The sequence below is a fragment of the Eptesicus fuscus genome, chromosome 5 (genome assembly GCF_027574615.1).
Source record: "Eptesicus fuscus isolate TK198812 chromosome 5, DD_ASM_mEF_20220401, whole genome shotgun sequence".
NCBI lineage: Eukaryota > Metazoa > Chordata > Mammalia > Chiroptera > Vespertilionidae > Eptesicus > Eptesicus fuscus.
Genome location: NC_072477.1, coordinates 85,259,514 through 85,275,972, shown reverse-complemented (window position 1 = coordinate 85,275,972; position 16,459 = coordinate 85,259,514). Strand labels below are relative to the sequence as shown.

General features: G+C 39.3%; 1 protein-coding gene across 1 annotated transcript in view; it reads right to left on the bottom strand.

Moving 5' to 3' along the window:
* Window positions 1–16,459, bottom strand: part of NUBPL (NUBP iron-sulfur cluster assembly factor, mitochondrial) — a 292,427-nt gene that overhangs the window by 23,692 nt on the left and 252,276 nt on the right. The gene's annotated exons all lie outside the window — the stretch shown is intronic.

The window sequence follows — 16,459 nt, the reverse complement described above, 5'->3', positions numbered from 1 at the left end:
GCAGGAACTCACAAGCTAGTGGGAAAGTAAAACACTTTAATTACTTTTTAATAATGTGATAAATGCTAAAGAGATATAAATGACAGGGATCAGAGATTTATACCTGGGAAGAGTAAGATCTCAGAGTTGCCCTTAGAGAACTGTTTGTTCGGGGTGAGGGTGAGAGTGGAGTTAAGGCTGTGGAGGAATTCTAGGCAGAAGGAAGAGCACAAGCCTTTGGAACATAACATATGCAGCCTTTGTGGGCTGCAGCCTAGTGGGGGCGAGGGCAGGAGCTACTTTGGTCGGAAAGGTCAGGGTCAGATGGTAAATGCCTTCCATGTATTTGAGGCTTTCTTCTTGAGACAACAGAAAACCACAAAAGTTTTTTAAAATTGAGAAGAGAGTATTGAAGAGGTAGCGTTAGGCAATCAGATCCGTGTTTCTGATGGCAATATGGAAAAAATAAGTAATTAAGGGGCTAACTGTGGACAAAGCCTCATGGTAAATAAAAATCAACATTTAAGTGTTTTAAATGCACTATCTTATTTACTCCTCAGAAGAACTTTATCATCTGCATTCTATAGGCAATAAAATTGGCACAGCTAGCAAAAGAGTGAAACTCAGCTCTTATTAGAATACTAGAGGCCCGGTGCACGAATTCGTGCACGGGTGGGGTCCCTCTGGGTGGCCTGGGATTGGGCCGAAACCTGCAGTCCAATGCCGTCTTCAGCTCCTACCAGCCACTCCCGCTCATCCTGGCCCCACTGTGCCTGCTTCGGGCTTGCGCCCAATCAGTCCCAATTGGGAGAGGCTCACGCTGCTGCAGCAGCACTCACCAGCCATAAGCCCTGAATCTGGCACCCTCCCAAAGGGGAGTGGCCTGCGGGGAGGGGCTGAAACCAACTCTCTGACATCCCCCGAAGGGTCCCGGATTGCGAGAGGGTGCAGGCCAGGCTGAGGGACCCAACTGGTGCATGATCAGGCTGGGGAGGGACCGCGGGAGAGCTTCAGGGTGTGTCCAGCCCATCTCGCTCAGTCCCGATTGGCCAGACCCCAGCAGCAAGCTAATCTACCGTTCAGAGCATTTGCCCCCTGGTGGTCAGCGCACGTCATAGCGAGCAGTTGAGTAGCCTTAGCATATCATTAGCATATTATGCTTTGATTGGTTGTTCGGTTGTTCTGCTGTTCGGTCAATTTGCATATTACCCTTTTATTATATAGGATTATCATTTGAAACAAAAATGAAAAGCCTTATAGAAAGTGTTCATCTCTTAGCTTCCCCAGCTTCTGGCACAAAATAGATAACTAATAAACATTTCTTAAAAAGATAGGCCCTGCAAATATAATCCTTACTCATGTTCCTTTGCTTCCCATCAGTTCATATTGATGAGAAGCAAAGGTTCTCTTCTAGAATAAAATGGGGAACACAACTATGAGAGGCTTACAGATAACCATGTCTGTATCATCCTATCTATTCCACCTATAAGATTATCATTATAGGAGATATCTCTATTAGAACATTTGCATTTTAAATGATGAACAGAACCTATAGTCCACAATGCCACATACAGACAAGAAAGTGATCAAATTTGTTATTCTTTCTGAAAAGAGAAACAGAAAAGACTAAAGTTTCCCCACAACACATGTAAATGAAGACAAATATTGAGGGACATAAATATATAGGTAAGCATTTTCCAAGCATCTAACAGATGTCCTTTTGCTGATGCAAAGTATCACAAAAATAAATCACAACATGTTTTGGTAATTCAGTATCATCTCCAGAAGCTAAAAACAAAACAAAACAAAACAAAACATGCCTTAGTATCACACAACTTATTTATTTATTCAGTATGTCTATATAATACACTCACTGCCATTTATGTTAAATGTGATATATCACCTCAGATTATAGGGCTTCCAAGTTAAACGTGAAAATATCACTCAAAAAATGGGAAGAGAAAAATCACTTAAATAATGTGAAAATCTAGGTGAGGGTTACTCTAATCCAGAGAGAATGGGGAAAGCATTCCTACCCTGGATTCTCTCAGACGTCCCAAGACACAGAGGCATGGAGCAACAGTGTATTTGCAGTTTGTGTGATTAACTTCTTGGTATCAAATTGTTCTCTAAGGACCAGAGAACACGTTCTCCTCAAGACCACATAAATGTCACAAACATAAAACTATAACCAAACTTAATATTTAATGAGTTCCTATTACATGCCAGTAACTGGGATAAACAGAAGCAGCAGCATACAGTGGTGAGCAAAACAGACTTGATCGTTGCTCCCTTGAAGTTTGCACACTAATTGGAGAAACAGATTGAATAAAAATAGCGCAAAAATGGACTTTAAAAGCCCAACAGACCTGGTTGGGTGGCTCAGTTGGTTAGAGCATCGTTCCATGCACCAAATAGGTGAGGGTTTGATTCCCAGTCAGGTGCATATATGGGAGGTAACCAATATATGCTTCTCTCTCACATTGAGGTTTCTCTTTCCCTTACTCTTTCTAAAAACAAAACAAAACAAAACAAAACTGAGCACCACATATCCTCGGGTGAAGATGAAAAAACAACACATGCTCGCACACAAAAACTCTGGAACAGCTTTTCTGGAAGCAAAGCAACAGAGTATTATGAGAGCATAGAAAAGAGAAAACTACCTACCCCGGGAGTCACGGGGGACTTCCTAGAGCAGTGGTTCTCAACCTTCCTAATGCCGCGACCCTTTAATACAGTTCCTCATGTGGTGGTGACCCCCAACCATAAAATTATTTTCGTTGCTACTTCATAACTGTAATTTTGCTACTGTTAATGAATCATCATGTAAATATCTGTGTTTTCCGATGGTCTTAGGCCCTAGAGCAGCAGCTCTCAATCTGTGGGTCGCGACCCACAGGTTGACAACCGCTAGCAGCGTCGCCTAAGACCATCGGAAAACACAGATATTTACATGACGATTCATAACAGTAGCAAAATTATAGTTATGAAGTAGCAACGAAAATAATTTTATGGTTGGGGGTCACCACCACATGAGGAACTGTATTAAAGGGTCGCGGAATTAGAAAGGTTGAGAACCACTGTCCTAGAGGAAATATTTGACCTAAAAGCTAAAGAATAAGCAGGTAAAAGCAAGGAGAACGGTAGGAAAGCACTCAGGGCAGAAGTAGAGAGCGCACGTCTCCTTCAGGGAACCGAAAGGTCAGTAGGGGTGAGGTGTGGCGTGAGTGGCACGAGAGGAGGCTTGGAAGGTAGGGACTGTAGGCCACGTTGTGTCTGGGTTGCATGAGTGCACAGTGTAGCTACTAAGGAGTTTTTAGCAAGAGGGACCACAAGCCTGTAGTTGTAATAGACTCATTTCTCAGGACTGCTGGGTTTTAAAAACACGGAATGGAAAAACTAAAAGGACTTGTCTTTGCGTGTTTATTTTCTTAGGCAAACACTAAACCAGGGCCACAGTCTGAAATCAGTCGTTTCAGAGGTGATAGTTTTCGGGATGCCTAAAATACTCGTTTCCTCCTGGGCACAGGGTTAGGATTTTTCTTCTTTGCAATTAGGTGAGGACATGTCATTGTCTGGATAATGAAATGTGAGAAGTGACATGTGCCACATCCAGGCAGAGGCTTTAAGTGCTCATTCCCCTTCCCGTCCCTCCGTTCCTGTGACCAGCAAGCTTCCAAAAGTGGCTGCTCCATCAGTCTAGACTCTAGAGTAAGAGCAGTGCCAAGGGGTGCTGAAGCCAAACCATGACAGACATGTAACAGGAGAGAAATAAACTGGTGCTGTTTTCATCCACCGAAATTTGAGGATTATTTGCACACATAACCCAGCCCACCTTGGCTGATAAAGGGGTACAGGAAGAAAATATTAAAATTTTAATTTTTGTTTTAATGATTTCCTTTATAATTCTAATTTTGTGTGTTCTATAGTGGAAAGAACATAGTGTAGTAATATATGTACTATATGTAGATACTACATATAATTTATTAATAACAAATAAATACAAGCTCAAGCATCATTTACTGATAAGGATGTATCATCAAAAAATTTGGAGGTAATCCTCTATACGTTTTAAATTCAGAGGTTTTGACAACTAAACTTGGCTCTATTACCGATAAGATGTAACTTCTGGTTTAAGGATAAATGCCCTAATACTGCTTCCTAGGTTATCTTGAATAAACTAATTCCACTTAACTCTAGAACTCCCTCATCATGTCAGAACTTCCCACACACATACCAATTTGCTTTCAAAATGCTGTAATGGAACAAAACAGAGCATAGGGCAGACTCATACATGAAAGTCGCTAACTTACAATGAAGATGATATCACACTGCATGTTAACTGGACATACATATGGAAAATAAGAAATCTTAACCCCCCCCATCTCACATTATATACAATTAATTCCAGATGGGTTATGGAGTTAAATGTGAAAGGTAAAACAATAACACTTAAGAAGAAAACTGGAGAGTATGTTATGAACTTTGAGGCAGGAGAATACTTTTCTAGCAGGACATGCTGAAGCACGAAACATAAATGAAATTTTAAATTTTTGTTAAACTGGGCACTAAAGTTAATAACTTAAGCAAAAGACATGATTAAGAGAGTGAAAAGACAACATATATAGAGCAGGACTTTTATCTGAAATATATAAAGAACTTCTGCAAGTCAATAAGACAAAATCAGATAACACAACAGAGACATGGGCAAAAGACCTAACAGCCACTCCATGAAAGAGGACCAACAAACACGAGAGAAAGTGTTAATTTCACTTATCACCTGAGAAATGCAAATCAGAACCACAATGAGATGCCATATATTTATGCTTAAGACGTGATTAGAATAAATAAATATTATGAGTACAACAACAAAAAACAAAGCAAGCAAGCAAACAAAAAATAACAATGTTGGTGAGGACAGGAACAACGACACTCACAGTTTCAGCTGAGTGTAAACTGGTACAACCATTTTGGAAAATCCTTTGGTAGTTATCTACTTAAACTTATATATGTTTACACTCTGGCACAGTAATTCCACACGCAGTTATATATTAACAGAAATGTGAACATAACATTCAACACAATTTATGAACAAATGTGTTTGTAACAGCACTAATTATCCCGAAATGTCCATCAACAGTAACATAGACAAATAAATTGTGGTATATTTACATGATGAAATCCTACATAGCAATGAGAATTAAAGAATTATAGCTATAATCAAGAGTATGAGAGGATCTCTCAAATATAATTTTAAGCAAAACAAGTCACACAAAAGCATATACTTATAATTCCATTTATATGAAGTTCACAATCAGGCAGAACTAATCCTGGGTGTTATAGTTTGGGTTCTACTTCGGGAGCAGCAACTCAGAGGTGGCACAAAGCAGAAGCTTCCGGGGGACTGGTAATGCTCTGTTTATTAAAAACACACAATAGATGTGCTCACTTTGTAAAAATTCATTGAACTATACATTTACATCTTGTGCCCTTTTGTATATATCATATTTCAATCAATTGTTTGCTTTTGAAAAAGTGTTGGTTATGTAAAGAATGGTCAATAAAGCAATAAGAACAAATAACCAAAATGATGGTTTATTGGGCATTTTCTAAACCTGTACACAAAAACAACCATCTTTTTTAAGTAGAAAAGATTCTATAAAAACAGAGAAGTAGCAGTAAAATTAACATGAGGTCCTTGGGAGAAACAATTCCCGTTTCTTTCCACCTACACTCCAAGGAAAGACCTGAAAATAAAAGTTTAACTCCAGAGAAGCTCTGAAATGAAATAGCGGGTCCGAGACCTGCAATGTTTAGTAAGGTAGCCACTCATCACACATGGCTACTGAGCACTTGAAATGTGGCTGGTCTGAACTGAGATGTGTAAAATCCACATGGGATATCAAAGACTTAGTGAGAGTAAAAGGATGTAAAATATCCCTATATAGTTTTTTAAGTTTACAAATTATTTTTTAAGCTTTTCAACTGAAGTGTATCATGAATACATACACAAAAGTACACAAATCATAAGTGTATGACTAAATGGACTTATAAAGTATACCCATGGTACCCTAACTCTTGTAAAGAAATAAAACATTGCCAACAACCTAGAAATCTCCTTGTATATTCTCCAAGACACATTCCTAAAAGTATAAACTAGCTAGCCTGATTTCTAACATCATAAATTAATTTTGTCTGGTTTTGAACTTGATATGAATGTAATAATACTACATATATATGTATATATATGTATGTATATATATACATATATGTATGTATGTATGTATGTATATATATTTGTGTCTGTGTGATTCATCTAGCTAAACCATGTATATTTGTAGTTTATTTTCATTGAGTCCTAATTCTATGATGACCATTACAATTATTCAATCTCTTGTTGGATAATTTTTGTTGTCTCCAGGTTTTGGCTATCATAAATAATTATTGCCCTGGCTGGTTTGGCTCAATGGTAGGAGCATAGACATATGGACTGAAGGGTCACAGATTCGATTCTGGGTCAAGGGCACATGTCTTAGTTGTGGATTTGATCCCCAGCCCCGGTTGGGGAACATGCAGGAAGCAACTTCTCTCATGTTGATGGTTCTCTCTCTCTCTTTCTCTCCCCTTCCTCCCTCCCTTCCATGTTATCTGAAGATCGATGGAAAAAATATCCTTGGGTGAGGACTAATAATAACATTAAGAGTAATAATAATTCTATGAATGTTTTATACATGTACTTTTTGGCTAGGTATTATGTTATACATTTTTTAACTTCAGTAAAAAATGCCACAGTTTCCAATGAAATTATACCAATTTACATTCTTGCCAGCAATTCCAGTTGTGCTACAGCTTCATCATCATTTGATATCACCAGTCTTCTTTCATTTTAGCAAATACAGTGAGTGTGTTATCATAGTTCATTGTGCTGGATTGTTCCATTGTCAATCTGTTTATACTGGGAACCATGTGGCTCCTGGTTAAAATTCACCAAAAGTAAAGCAGCATGAGATCTGGGAGGTGGAAGGAAGCCTTAGGCATGACACGAAAGGTTTCCTGTGGTGAAAGAAAGATGCAGAGGTGCAGGTGCATTCCACTTTGTCTTTGTTCTTCCTGACGGTGTGCGCAGCTCTCCTTTGCACTGTGGTTTTAATTGGCATTGACAGAATTATTATTGAAGTTGAGCATATTTTTACATGTTTATTGGCCATTTGTATATTCTCCTCTGTAAAGTGTCTGCTTAAGTTGCTTGTCTATTTTTTTCTACTTATGGTGCTTTTTTATTATTGAATTTTAAGAATTCCTAGTATTTTTACTACAATTCCTTTGTTGGTTGACTCTCAATTTTTATATTGAAATTATAGTATTTTGAATATACTGAGTAAGTATTTTATTAACATGTACTTCACCTTTATATTTCTGTTAGAGGCCTGATGCACAAAATTCGTGCAAGGGGTTTGGCCCCTGCCGCCCCTGCATGAATTTTGTGCATCAGGCCTCTGCCTCGGCCCCCGCCACCGCAGCTTCATCCGGAAGGTTGTCCGGAAGGATGTCTGGTGTAATTAGCATATTACGCTTTTATTATTATAGGTTGAGCAGTTCTGTTATAGACAACTAAACTCTGGCTATAGAACTTATTTTGGTAGTTCTCCTACCTAATGTTGTTCTAAGGTCCTAACAATACATGAAAACATTTATCAGGGTGTGATTTATGAATGTATTTTTTAAATGAACAGAAATGAAACATTTACCTAAAAGACTATACAGAACAGATAAACTGTCAAATTTCTTTGCTTTTAGTTGAAATTATATCAACTGTGATAGCACTCATGTGGATTATCTTCTATTCAGAAGCTCATACAACAGTCAAACACAAACATACTTAATTCAAAAAGAGAAAAAATTACTTATTAATAAGATATGCAGATTATGTGGCAGATAACTTTTTCAAAGTATGGGGTTAGTGGGAGAAAATTTAAAAGAGAATCTTGATGACTCCCAGAGGGCAGGGGGAAAGGGGCGGGAAGAAATTAACCAAAGAACTTGTATGTATATATGCATAACTCCTGGACACAGACACTAGTGCAGTGAAGGCCTGGGGATTGGGGGGGGGGGGGGGGGAGGTGGAGAGGGTCGATGGGGAAAAAAGGGGGACATCTATAATACTTTCAACAATAAAGATAAATTTTAAAAAATAAAAGAGAGCTTTGAGCATTAAAAAGATTAGAAAACACTGCTCTGAGTTTCAAACAGGAGCAACTAATATAATAACATTAGAATATCCATATTACAATTTTGTTGATAAAAATTCTTCTGTTAAGGAATTCATGTCCATACAACCACTCCCTACCCTTTCCGCATAAAGTCTTATATCATGTGAATATATCTTGTTAAGCTGTTTGTGCTTATTGTAGGACTATTTTGTGTATCATTTGATAGCAGAAACATTAGAAAACAGATGCTTTGCCATAGCTTAATTTACATAATACTATGGAGTTGCAGCTGCAAGCTTGCTCAATCAGTTTTTAGTGGCTCATCAAAGTATAGATCCTTTTTTCTTTTTACCTCAGCTAGTTTTACTGAAAGAAAATAAATGCTACGTGTCTACCTAACATCAGCCACCACAAACCTTTTATATGTTATTTTTATGTTATTCGAATCCATCATTGGCACAGAAGGGTACTTCTTTTATTAGCTTTTAAAAATTTGACTCTCTGCCCTAGCTGATTTGGCTCAGTGGATAGAGTGTCGACCTGAGGACTGAACAGTCCCGGTTCGATTCCGGTCAAGGGCACATGCCCAGGTTGAGAGCTTGATTCCCAGTAGGGAGTGTGTAGGAGGCAGCCGATTAATGATTCTCTCTCATCATTGATGTTTCTATCTCTCCCTCTCTCCTCCCTTCCTCTCTGATATCAATAAAAATGTGTTAAAAAAATTTTGACTCTCGCCCTAACTGGTTTGGCTCAGTGGATAGAGCGTTGGCCTGTGGACTGAGGGGTCCTGGGTTTGATTCCAGTCAAGGGCATGTACCTTGGTTGCGGGCACATCCCCAGTGGGGGGTGTGCAGGAGGCAGCTGATCGATGTTTCTAACTCTCTATCCCTCTCCCTTCCTCTCTGTAAAAAATCAATAAAATATTTTAAAAAAATTTTGACTCTCTTAAAATATCAGCATTGCTCTGGAAGATTGGCTTTTTGTGTCTAAGTGAACGGAATCAATAAGCAGGCTAAAAAGGTCCCAATTCTGATTTCTTCTTGGCATTTTAAACCCAGATTCAGGTAAGTAACAAGCAAGATTTTCAGGCTACTATATAACCCAATTTCTCAAGCTTACAATCAGGTTAAGTTCTTGCTAGTTGGAACCTGTTACAAGGATCAAAAACTATGATTTAAGAAAAAAATGAAGAGAAAAAACTCACTGTTAAATAGAGAATGACTAATAATAACTGAAATTGAAGTACTTTTCAGTTTCCAGTAGCCTCGAACCAGTTTTTGGTATATTCCTTGAAGCATGTACACAGATTTTATAATTTAAAAAAATGAGATGGGTGTTCTTGTCTTTTCTTTCAGAAGAAGCAGTCTGGCATGGAAAGAACATGAATGGGAAGACTGGCATTCATGCTCCTTTTAGGAACCAACTAACTAGCTGTGGGTCTATGAGGTATAACTCAACTTCTTTATGCCTTGAATTCTAAAGTGCAGGTTTATAATGATCTCCAGACTCTACCACTACACCAATAACATTCAGAGCTATGGTTTACCATGTGCTAAGGTCTATGCTAAGAACTATATATATAATCTCATTGAACTATCATAGTAACCTACGAGATAGGTCACAAAACACTGAAGCTAAGTTGTTTGCTCAAGGCCCAAATTTAGTAAATAACAGAGACAAAATTCAAACCAGTTGGGTCACTGGTTTGTATGTAGAAGTCACCAAACAAAATGGCAAGCAAGTGGACTAGAGGATTTTGTTCATGGCGCTAGGTGGCCTGAAACAATTGATGAGTCAATTCAGTTTAGGGGGTGACTGACATAGTAATTAAGAGCAGTGATAAGGGAAGGCCTAAATGAACCATCTTCACCACTCACTGACGCAGTCGAACCTGACTTCAGTCCTGTCTCCTGGCCATGGAACTCCCCTTCCCCTGAACTCCCTCATTATACCTCTCTTGTCTGTAAACAGAACCTAAGGTCCCTTAACTCCTCCCATTTTTCAGTCCACCAGCTTCCTGTCTTCATTTGTCCTCCTAGACCAGGGGTGGGGAACATCCAGCCCGAGGGCCGTACCAGGCCCGTGAGATCATCCGGTCTGGCCCTGCCAGGGCATCAGGGGTGAGTTAATTAAATGTCTGACCAACTATAGCAGGCTAGTTTTTAAGATGATAATTTTGTATGGCCCATGAATGATGTTATAAATATCCAAATGGCCCCTTGGCAGAAAAGGGTTCCCCCCCCCCGAAGACAATCAGAGAACCCCAACGGTATTCTAATTTAATGGAGACTTTTCTTGTTCTGTGGAATCTCTCACCCTGTGATATTCCATGACATCCACATTACTAAACCTCAACTCTGGATAAGCCACAGAAATGGCAATTAATAGCCAGTTTGGTTCGGTGGTTACTGCGCTGGGCTGGTGACTGAAGGGTCTCAGGTTGGGGTTCAATTCTGGTCAAGGTCACATACCTCGGTTCCCGACCCCAGTCAGGGCATGTGTGGGAGCAACAAACTGATGTGTCTTTCTCACATGATGTTTCTCTCTCTGTCTCTCCCCTTCCTCACTTCCATTCTCACTAAAAAACAAAAAAGAATGCGGACTCTAGAAAGCAGGCTGCTTATGATAGAATCCCAGAGGCCCATTAAACAGGTGGATGAGTTACAGTATTTAATCTTATGTGAGTTATTTAATCTCTTTGTACTAGTTTCCTCATCTGCAAAATGGGGGGAATAACATTATATACTTTGCAGGGTTATTGTGAGGGTTAAATCAATTTAAGTCATGTATACCACATGGAATAGTACTCTAGTTTAAAGCATACATGGACTTCTGAGATCTTGGGGAAAGATACAAATGAGCATACATCCTCAGTCTCTGAAATGAAGAATGCTACCATCTTATAAAGGTTATCATTGAAGAAAAGTAATTTTTTTTAAATGGAAAGATTATCCAATTGTGAAGAAGAGAGCCACATGTAATATGTCACGTGCAAGCCAGTTACTATGCATTCTAAGAATTCAAACAGTATTTTATAAAGCCTTAAAAGCCAATAATGAAAGATACTTTAAATATATCAGAAGTATCTGAAGAGTCAAGTGAGACTACCTGATGATCACATAGAGGAAAAACTATGCTAAAGAATAAAAAGGGGAGAATAAATGCGTCACTTGCCTCTATTTTCATGTAAGATTGCCTATTTCTAAGTCATTTTTTAAGGCAGGTAGGCTTGAGGTATTAAATAAAATAGGATTTGAACAGTACGACAGACAAACTAGATGCTGATAAAGCTCCAAGACCAACATCGAACACATGAGTTTTGGAAGCATTCAAGGGTGAAGGTGTAAAACTCCTGGTCCAAATAAATAACCTACCACCATGAATGATTACTCTGCCAGAAAAATAATAAGTCACAATTCTGATCCTGATCACTAAGAACAATGTGTAGAGTCTTTGGTAATAAAAACGGAAAGTGGAAAGAAAACATTGATAAGAATCATCTACTTTAGGTTCTAAGATCACCTAATTTCTCTTAGAAGACAATATAATCATTAACCCTTTCAAATAAATACTAAAAAGTTCAACACCACAGTAGGATTTATTTGTTTCTTTGTTTTTTTGTTTTTAAGCAGTAGGAAAAGTAAACCACAAGAAAAGCAAAATTTCTAACTCTCTTTTATAAAATTAGTAACTATTTGCAAGGATGAAACAGTTAAAGAATTTTCAGAATTATTTATAAAAAAAAAATTAGTTCAGTGACCAGCACAGGTCTAATATACAGGGCCAGCAAAAGTAGGTTTACTGTTGTGAATGCACAAACATAATTTATTCATATTATTATTTGTTAATTCTTGTATTATTTTTCATACAAACAACTGTAAACCTACTTTTGCCCCACCCTGTATTTGTTACCAGGTCAACTGTAGCACAGATAGCTCATGGTCACCAGAATCATGGTCTCATCTTCCTCAGCACATAGCTAACCCACATTTCTTGGGCTCCTTGAAAAACATGATATGTGGTCACATGACTGTATTCTCGTTAGTGGACTGTGAGTAGAAGTATGGGCATCACAACTGGTCCTGGCCCATACAAATCTCCCTTGTCCATGCCTCTGGGCTATCTTTCTGTTCTGTCAGGCTCAAATGAGAACAGCCCCAAGGGTGATCTTGGAAGTCCCATTTCAAAATGGCAGAGGTTCCAACAGCTTAAGAGATTTTATGGAAGAAGGCCACCCTGCTTACCTATTCACCTACTAGTACTGCTTACATGAGGAAGAAATAAACTTCTAGTGCATTTGCTTCACTATATATTTTGAGATCCATTTGTAATAGCAATTAGCCTACATTAATGCATATCCTATATATTAAAAGGGTAATATGAAAATTGACCCTAAAGGCGGAACGACCTGTCACTATGACATGCACTGACCACCAGGGGGCAGACGCTCAATGCAGGAGCTGCCCCTTGGTGGTCAGTGCGCTCCCACAGAGGGAGCTCCGCTCAGCCACAAGCCAGGCTGACGGCCGTGAGCGCAGCGGTGGTGGCAGGAGCCTCTCCAGCCTCCTCTACAGTGCTAAGGATGTCCGACTGCGGCTTAGGCCCGCTCCCTCCAGGGAGCAGGCCTAAGCCACAGGTGGACATCCCCCGAGGGCTCCCAGGCTGCCAGAAGGATGTCTGACTGCCAGCTTAGGCCTGATCTCCCAGGGACTGGGTCTAAGCCAGCAGGTGGACATCCCCCGAGGGATCCTGGACTGCAAGAGGGCACAGGCTGGGTTGAGGGAACCCCCCCTCCCCAGAGTGCACGAATTTTCATGCACTGGGCCTCTAGTTTTAAATAATGCAGAATTTTAGATTTTAAATAACTTTAGCAACTTAATAAATCTATATGAAGAGAACAATTTAGGCTCGACTAGTATACAAAAGGAATAAGGATATCTCAAAGATACTATTTACCTAAAATTTTTTAAATTTCTTGTTAAAATTCTTACTAACAAATAAACAGACTTGTCAAAATAACTAGGCCAGCCCTGGCTGGTGTGTTCAATGGAAGTAATTTAAGTAAAACAATGAAAGAGATTATATGCTTAAAGAATATACAGCTCTCTAAATGCTAAAAACAAAACAAAACAAAAAACCCACCTCTGTATAAGGGGCTACAAATGTACAGGTAAATAATAAATCTGGTTCTGTGAGAAGAGATGGTCACATACTTCTTGTGATGTGTATAGTGTTACAAAGACCAACACCAAATCATTTTCTTTACAGGTCTCTTCCTTGCCAAACAGTTTTAAATCACAACCCTCGGAGAATAAGGGCAAGAACTTGTGACTGGGAATCTAACCTCTAATTTCTAGTTCACTATTATCCTGAGAAAAAAAAAAACAGCCCCTGGAAAATTTATTAAGGGCAGCATAACTCAAAATCCCTTTGATTTTTGCCTCTTTTTCCTAACCACCCTACCCCATGTAATCAATTACCAAGCCTGTCAATCCTTCCTTCAAAATGTCAATTACATTTATTTCCCTTTCCACTTTCACTGTTATTATTCTAGATCAGAGCCTTACTGCCTATCACCTACACCAGTGTTTTTTCAATTTATTAAAACTGTCTTATAAGAGAAATGTTTTACATCTTAATCTAATATAAACATATACATATGTGTTTATAACTGAGAACAAATCTTTTAAAATTTATCTTTATTGCTGAAAGTATTACAGATGTCTCCTATGTTTGATTGTTCTTTTTTCCCATTGACCCTCTCCACTCTGTACCCACTCCTCCCAGGCCTTCACCACTCTATTGTCTGTGTCCATGGGTTATGCATATATGCATATAAGTTCCCCAGTTAATCACTCCCCTCCCCACCCCGCATCCTCCTGCCTTCCCTCTGAAATTCATCAGTCTGCTTGTTCCATGCTTCTGTGTCTCTGGATCTATTTTATTAATCAGTTTATTTTGTTCATTAGACTCCACATATGAGTGAGATCATGTGATACTTATCTTTCTCTGACTGCCTTATTTCGCTTAGCATAATACTATAAGCCATTACGCTCAATTAATATTTGACAAAGTAGGCAAAAGCATTCAATGGAGTCAAGACAGTCTCTTCAATAAACGGTGTTAGGAAAATTGGACAGGGACATGCAAAACAATAAATCTAGACCAACTTACACCATACACAACTTACACCATAAACTCAAAATGGACAAAAGACTTAAATATAAGTCATGAAACCTTAAAAATCTTAGAAGAAACCATAGGCAACAAAATCTCAGACATCTCTCATAGCAATAAGTTTACCGATACATCTCCTAGGGCAAAGGAAACTAAGGAGAAAATAAACAAATGGGACTACATCAAAATAAAAAACTTCTGCACAGCAAAAGAAACCATTAACTGTGAAGCCACGGCCCACGTGGCCTTGGGTTCAAAGACTTGGAGAAAGGGCTGATGCGCAAATTAATACACAAGACAAGAAATATAAATTTGGAAATTATGGGGGAAGCCAGTTGTGAGCTTGGTACAAGGGGTCATACAGAAGGCCAAGGGACATATGAAAACATGCTCCAAGTCACTAATCACCCGAGAGATGCAAATTAAAACGACAATGAGGTACCACCTCACACCTGTCAGAATGGCTACCATCAACAAACGACAAGTGCTGGCGAGGATGTGGAGAAAAGGGAACCCACGTGCACTGTTGGTGGGAATGCAGACTGGTGCAGCTATGGAAAACAGTATGGAATTCCCTCAAAAAGTTAAAAATGGAACTCCCATTTGACCCAGTGATCCCACTTCGATGAATAGACCCTAAGAAACCCAAAACACCGATCAGAAAGAATATATGCACCCTGATGTTCATAGCAGCACAATTTACAGTTTGGACCTGGAGAGTATTATGAGAACAAATCTTTATGAAATAATACTTTGTCTTCCTAAAAGCAATTTACCTTGATATTGTTTTACAACGTTGGTTATATCTCTAACTGTACTGATTTCGTGACTCATGGTGGGTCACAACCTGCAGTGTGAATAACTATGACACTGAAAATGCTTCCTTGCTGCCTCCCTCTCTCCTGGCTCCTACCCTTTCTATTCATCCCCACCAGATTAAATCCTTTTAAAGCTCTATTCTAATTTTGTTTATTTCCTATCCAGCACTCTTTATGGGCTGCTCTAAAAATCTGAAGAAGAAAATCCAAATTTCTAGCCTAGCCTAGTGTTTTGAGTCTCGACCAAACCTGTGCCTAGCATAGACATATCTAAACATATTACTTCAACTATACACAAACTGAATAACCCTGAACACAACTTGTGATTTCCTGATTTTTTTTCAGACTGAACTCTCCTCTCCATGCCTCGATATGCCTATGAAAACTCTACTCCACTCATTCATTCAGTATGTATCTAGGGAGCAGCTATATTCCAGGCACAGAGGGAGGTAAGTGGTCCATGCACCCGCATGGCTGACAGTAAGCATGGCGCTATAAATGTGAAAGTAATGACGAAATGTGAAATGGTTACAAAGGGGAAACAGTGAATTACTGGATCACACACTAGGAAGACCTTACCCTAGTTAACAGGGTCTGGGCAAGTCTCCCAGAGAAAAAGATGTTTAATTTAAGTAACAAAGGATAAAAAGAAGCTATGAGGTGAAAAATGAGAGTAAAGGTTTCTTAGGTGGAGAGACAGCATGCTGAGGGCGGTGAGGAGAGAAACTGGAAATCTCGAAGAAGTGGGAGACAAGCAATTTGGCTGTGGCAGAGAGAATGCAAGGCAGAGCGACCTGTGACCTGGGCGTGAAGAGAACAGCAGATGGCAGTGTACCCCAGGTCAAAGGTCAGTACAGTGAGAATGTATCCGTGGCTGCTATGTGCCAGGTGACTGGGCACCGAAGGAATTTAAGGCATGTCTCCTTGCCCTCCAGGAACTCCAATTCTTCAGTGGAGACTGACAGGTAAACCTGTAGTGGGTTAAGCGTCAAACGAGATATATGTTCAAGGTGTTTAGAAAAAGAATTATGAACCTTTTCTGGCAGTTTGGGGAAAACTTCCCAGAGGAAGTAATGGCTAAGCAGGGATTTGCAAAATGAGTATGAGGTCCCAAGCTGACAATGGCTTATCAGGCAAGGGACCAGCATGTGAAAAATTACAGGGATGTGAAAAAACATCATGACTTTCCCATGAAAGAGCTCCTTGATAGCCCAGAGAAGAAAGCATCCTCTTGTTCCTCAGAATTTAGGTCTCTGCACCATGATGAAGCTAGTC